This window comes from Thermobia domestica, chromosome 5, assembly GCF_964235325.1.
Source record: "Thermobia domestica chromosome 5, izTheDome1.hap1.1, whole genome shotgun sequence".
Taxonomy (NCBI): domain Eukaryota; kingdom Metazoa; phylum Arthropoda; class Insecta; order Zygentoma; family Lepismatidae; genus Thermobia; species Thermobia domestica.
In genome coordinates, this window is record NC_137458.1 from 283,159,166 (window position 1) to 283,165,461 (window position 6,296).

Sequence of the window (6,296 nt, forward strand, 5' to 3'; positions counted from 1 at the left end):
GAAATGTTCGTGCCTCGTGCCTTATGCACCGTCTGTCTTCAACACTTTCCCTCTTGAATAACAAATGAAATCTAAATTTCGTAGAAACAGTGTTTCGAGTTCTTAAAAAATATTACTACATAATATAAGACTTAACATGCCGCCCGCCAAAAAAGGGCTAGTGACCTTGTTTTTTTTTAAAAAAAGAAAAGTAAACAAACTTCACATAAATAAAATAGACTAAAACAGGAAATAAATATACTTTAACATGAATGACATTACGATTCATCATTATTTGGTAAAACACAAAGTCCTCTAATTGAGCGTTTATATAAACCATTGGAAGTTTAACAGTAGCCACTCGAACCAAACCGTCAGGTCCAGAATGCACTTCAGTGATGACTCCCAATTTACACGATAGAGGAGGTAGCTTATCTTCTTTGAGAACCACCAATTGACCTGGCTGTATGTTGGCACAGCTTCTCTTCCACTTATTTCTTCCTTGTAGTTGTGACAAATATTCCATATACCATCTTCTCCAAAACTGTTGAAATTGTTGTTGGATCCTTTGCCATCTTTGAATTGAACTAATCTTCTCCTGATGTAAGTCACGTTCTGATAGTGCTGTCAATGGTTGGCCAATAAGAAAATGACCAGGAGTTAATGCTACTGGATCATTAGGATCATTGGATAATGCTACAAGAGGTCTCGAATTTAAGCAAGCTTCTATTTGTGTGATTAATGTTGTTAATTCTTCAAACGTGAAATATGACATTCCCATGACTCTCCTTAAGTGATATTTAAAGGACTTAACTGCAGCCTCCCAAAGATCACCGAAGTTGGGTGAATATGGCGGAATAAAATGCCATTGGATTCCTTCAGTAGTGCAAAATTCTTAATCCTTTCTTGATGGTCAGCTGTATGCAACAACTTTGCGACATCTTGAAGTTCCTTGTTAGCACCAATGAACGTAGTTCCATTGTCGCTATAGATATGCTTGCATTTACCTCTATGAGATATGAATCTTCTCAAAGCAGCTAAAAATGCCTGACTAGTAAGATCACTCACAGCTTCGAGATGGATAGCCTTTCTTACTAAACACACAAACACTGCAATGTAGCACTTCGGCTTTGTTTTTGACTTTCTGGTACCAGTTTTGATGTAAATAGGACCGGCAAAGTCAATTCAAGAATTTGTGAAAGGTCTTGTTAGTTCTACTCTATGTTTTGGTAGTTGTCCCATTAATTGTTCTGGTCCAGACGCCTTTAATCTTTGACATGTAATACACCTTCTAATAACCTGCTTGATGGCATTTTTACCATTAGGTATCCAATACCTTTGCCTTAGTGATGCTAGCATTAACTGACACCCAGAATGTAGCAATCGCCTGTGTTCATGTTCTATAATTAGTCTTGTTAGGTGATGATTTGGTGGTAGAATAATTTGATGTTTAGCGTCAAATTCAAGTTCAGACATCTTTAATCTTCCACCAACTCTTAAAAATTGTTGATCACATATGAAAGGATTGTGAGACAAGAGTTTGCTCTTATTGCTAACTCTTTCACTTTCTTTAAGATCAGCCATTTCCTTAGCATAAACTGAATTTTGAACTTCTCGTATTAGTCTGATTAAAACTTCTTCAATTTCTTCCAAAGTAAGAGCGTCTACATTTCTTCTTGATGCTTCTACTTTAGCATTCTTGGAAAACCGCATGCAATAAGGAAATACTCTCTGAAGTTTGTTCAAAGTAGAGAATATTTCGATCAAACTATTATCTTGAGTTGTCACTAAGTAACTTGATTTTAATTTCTTCTGTTTAGGAATCTCTCTGAGTGGAGCAGGCTCCGTCTTAGGCCAATTAAGTGAAGAACACTGTAACCATTGAGGACCGTTCCACCACAAATTATTATGTATTAACTTGTCAGGACTTGTTCCCCTTGATATAATATCTGCAGGATTTTCACTTGAAGCGACGTGTCTCCATTGTCTTATGGGCGATCCCGATAATATGCCCAGATTCAACATTGGCTACACATTCAAAAACGCACAAACTGTACGTTTATTATTTTGGAAACACATTTGGCGGGCTTCTAAGGACGCGAATGATTATCTTGAGTTCTTGAATTAAATTCGAACAAACTTCACTGTTACATTAACAGCCGATAGTGCAGGAATCTGATAATGTGGGTTAATATAGGCACCTGGCAACCCTTAGCTTATGCGTCAATTATTTATTAATCTTCCCGTTTATGCGATAAGATAAATCAATAATAACAATGCTGTAACGAACTATACCAAAATCGACTTGTAGCCAACCACACCGTGGCAAACCTCAGGTAATCATTAAAAGTAAGCCATGAAATATGTTTTATTCTGATATGAGGATATTCAAATAACGGAAATAAATGTGATCAATAAAGTAATAAGGAGCCGTCGAAACAAAACCAAATCTGAACATTAAACCTCGTCATTAAAATTGTCAGCAGTTAAGCAACTGCACCTTATTGCAGTAAAGTATAATATGGCGACTTTCTTGATGTCTGAGTTATCATAGCTTGTGTTTTTAGTGAATATACAACCTTATTTCTATAATATTTAACACAAAACTGAAACTATCTTGTAACACCACACATGAACATATACATGTAGAATGTGGAAAGTGTCATTAAAGGAAAATTTTGAATTTATAAACATATAAATTATTGTTAAAGCTTCAGATTTCAAATTGAGGTTTCATTTTTAAAACAAACAAATGCTACTGCTGGAAGGAATCAAATTTAGGTAATTACACTAACCAGAAATTATGTATGCACAACCTAGTTCAAAAACGCTGGCTATTCGCCTCTCTATTCAAAGTAGAACTGTGGTCACAATATTTTATTATCAAATTAGACTTGCAATAAAGGTTTGAAAGAAATAAAGAAATTAATTTTTTTGTGGTTAAAAAACTTTGAATGACTGTCAGTTCAATTTTCTAAAGTAAAGTGGGTGGCCAATTTGTTTTAGGCTGACTGCACATGATATTAGAAAATTTTGTACATTGCTATTCCTTCCTTGTCTTGCATATCTGTTCACGGTTTCACTTGAAACTACTGGTCTATAATCCCGTTATGTCTTTAAGATTTAGACAGATTTGATGATAATGTTTTTGTTTTATGATATAAGTATTTGGACACTAATGTTCCCTTTTTCCGTTTCAGCTATTCCAATTGGACGTAATGAATTTCGCCTTGGAATCGGAGGAATTGGTCCAGGTGGACTGATTAGACATAATATACTTAAACTCGCATTTATTGCTGGTTGATTATACATCGACTTCTTATTTTCTTGTAATATTTTACTTTATGAGAAATTAAATAAAAATACAATATAATTAAAGATATCCAACTTTACCTTACGCTAAAATCAATGTTGATTATGAATTATATATGCATCCTGAAGGAAAAAGGAATGTAAAGATGCAATGTAGTTACAACTTTTCTTACATTGTTTATACTGACCTATGTACTTGTTTATTTTATTGTTATGCTGTTGTGGCCATGCAACGAAAGTTTGATCCTAATTCCTCCAGTAGTCTTTATTTTGTTGCAGACAGATCATGATCGCTCCATTAGAAGTTTACGCCAAAGAGGAACAACAAGCAATGATCCGGTTTTTGTTGTCGGAAGGTGTATCACGAACTATGACTAATTTCGAGACGATGCACCACTTCATCAATAGTCACTTGTCTGTCTAACAGAAGCATGTCAAGTGCATGCTCAATGCTGTCATCATTTGTGTCCATAGATGTTAGTCCGGTTCCTTCCTCGTGAGAAAAACTTGTGCGACAATTTTTTTTTTTAATTTTTCAAGCCATTCGTAACAGCGTTGCCAGACTCACAGCTCGTAATTATTCCAAAACCTGATCGAAATTATGCTAGATTCAGTCAAATTATGCTAGATCCTCATAATTAATAATTCAGCAATTTTGAAGGAAAAAAAACGAAGTTGAGATGCGATAACGTAACTTAAAATACGCAGCGCGCAAGAATGCGTAGATAGAACTCAATACTTCACGCAACAAAGCTTTAACTCAACTAAACATGTGCAATCGTTGCCAGATTCAATGGCGTATATATCGTATAAATGAATGCAAAGTGTTTTTTTTTTTTTTTTTTTTTTTTACATATTTTGAAAGAAAATTACCTCACAGCATAAGGGAAGTTGGGAATTGTCTGCCGGGGGAGGGGGCAGATTTTTGGTCGGTCTCGGACCTTTCATTTCAGGAACAAAGACGATCATGATGTCAGAAATAAAGATGGTGAAGTTGTCAAAAAGTTGGGGGGAGAATGGCACCCATAACTCCGACCATGCCTCGCAGTTAAAGGATTAGAAAAGCCTGGGTGGAGCCACAAGAAAACCTAAGCCGTTTTTAACTTACTTCGCAAAATAAGACTGCCTGTATGGTGTACCGATTGTATGAATCAATGGAAGAGGATACATTTCTGCCGTTCTTTTTCTGCCCACGACCAACTTCTTTCTCATCTCCAGGTTTTACGGTTTTTTGATAAACTTGCTGAAATTATGCTAGATTTGGGAAGGATGCTAAAGGCAAGATACTAGATGCTAAAGACATGCAAATTATGCTAGAACTAGCATCATTATGCTAGATCTGGCAACCCTGATTCGTAGACACTCCGTTGCGGCTAGACTGTTCCCGCACGGTGCCAAAAGTCTTTAATGAAATGAGGCCCCTGATAACAACCTTCCGACCACAAAAACTGGACCACTCTTGTTGTTCCTCTTTGGTGCAAACTTCTAATGGAGTAGCTATGAGCTATCTGCAACAAGGTAGACAAATACATGAATTAGGATCAAACTTTCGTAGCATGGCCACAACAGCATAACAATAAAATGAACTAGGAAACAGGTCAGTATGAGTAATAAGAGTCATATCACAATTGCAGATAATTTTTGACTTATCTTCGTAAAATGTGTAGGCTATTCTATGGGGGAAGAAGGTCTGGTTTATGCTAAAAAGAGATCACGAGCCCCTCAAGTTAGAAAGATGAAACTCGGTATATAAACTGCTTTTTTCAAAAATAATTGGACCATGTCCCAGCGTTTTTGAAACTTCCGCTTTTAAGCGTGAGGGAAAGGGCATTTTTTATAGCTTTCATTTCCACGTTGTGTTTTCGACGATGTTTGTCTCACCATCATGGGAAAACGGATAAATCATTTGAAATGGATGTTTGACCTATGTCTTTAACTTTACATTTCGATTAGAATTCGTATTTTAAGGTAACGGGGAGAAAATTGGCGCGGATAATAAAGACTACACCACTTAAAATGAACGTATGTTGCTGCGTTGCGTTGGGTTTCTATAATTTTATTTCAATTAAAATACGCATCCTAAGAAGAAAAGATTAAAATATTCATTTTTTGAAATATTTTGTATAAACTTATTCTTCCCGCGTGAATGGTCATTTCAGGTAGGAAATAATAAATAACAATACGTGGAAACTTGGCTGTTGTAAAACATCAGAGTTTTCAACACCTAAATGAGCCTGTGTGTCATACAGGCTACCTTAGAATATTAATTGACCTGAAGCGGAAATATCTAAATAATAAGGCTTAATTGAAAAACATGCATTTCTTTCTTTCTTTTTTCTTTTTCTTTTTTTTGGAGAAAATTAATGTTTCTTTTCTTTCAAATTTTGCTGGGGAAATGAAATATGTATGCTTCTACACCGAAAAGAACCTGAAGTGTTGAGATTAAGAGAGGTAAAGATTTTAATTTAGATGATGTGTGGTCAGCACATTGCGAGTCACACCAGTTCGTTGATTATTTTGGCGCTAGTTGGCAAAACAAAATCGTCTTTCTTTTTTTTAATACTCAATTAGCTTCCTAAATTATCCTAAAGATGTTGAGTGAGCACCGCACTGTTAATATCATCTAATTTCCCTCCACTCTACTCTTCACATTCAATTATTCGCCCTAGTTGATTTCGTTGGTGTCACAAAAACTTGTATTAGTATTAGCGAGTTCGGAGTTAACTTTTATCATTAAATATACTGGAAATAATCAGTTTGGAATGTGGAAGACGAATGAGAGACGTCAATCAGACAATCGGAGACTTGCTGTTGAATGTACTCGTTTTCATCTGTGTTTGTTTTCTCCAGTCCCAGTCTGCTCTAGACATATGTGGTAAGTGCATAATTCTTGGCAGCTAGGGTTCTTTCCTCACGCCAAATATCAAATCTTTCTATCCGGGATATAGATATCGTAACTGAAATGATTAAACACATCAACAGGTTGCAGTTTTCTGCAGGTAATG

The 6,296-nt window shown here is 35.8% G+C and overlaps 1 long non-coding RNA gene across 1 annotated transcript in view; it reads left to right on the forward strand.

Moving 5' to 3' along the window:
* LOC145684878 (uncharacterized) overlaps positions 1-3,341 on the forward strand; it is a 68,518-nt gene extending 65,177 nt beyond the window's left edge. The window contains exon 3 of the long non-coding RNA XR_014131423.1: positions 3,180-3,341. This is a non-coding gene — a long non-coding RNA (uncharacterized LOC145684878). The remainder of the gene's footprint in view (positions 1-3,179) is intronic.
* The last annotated feature ends 2,955 nt before the right edge of the window (positions 3,342-6,296 follow it).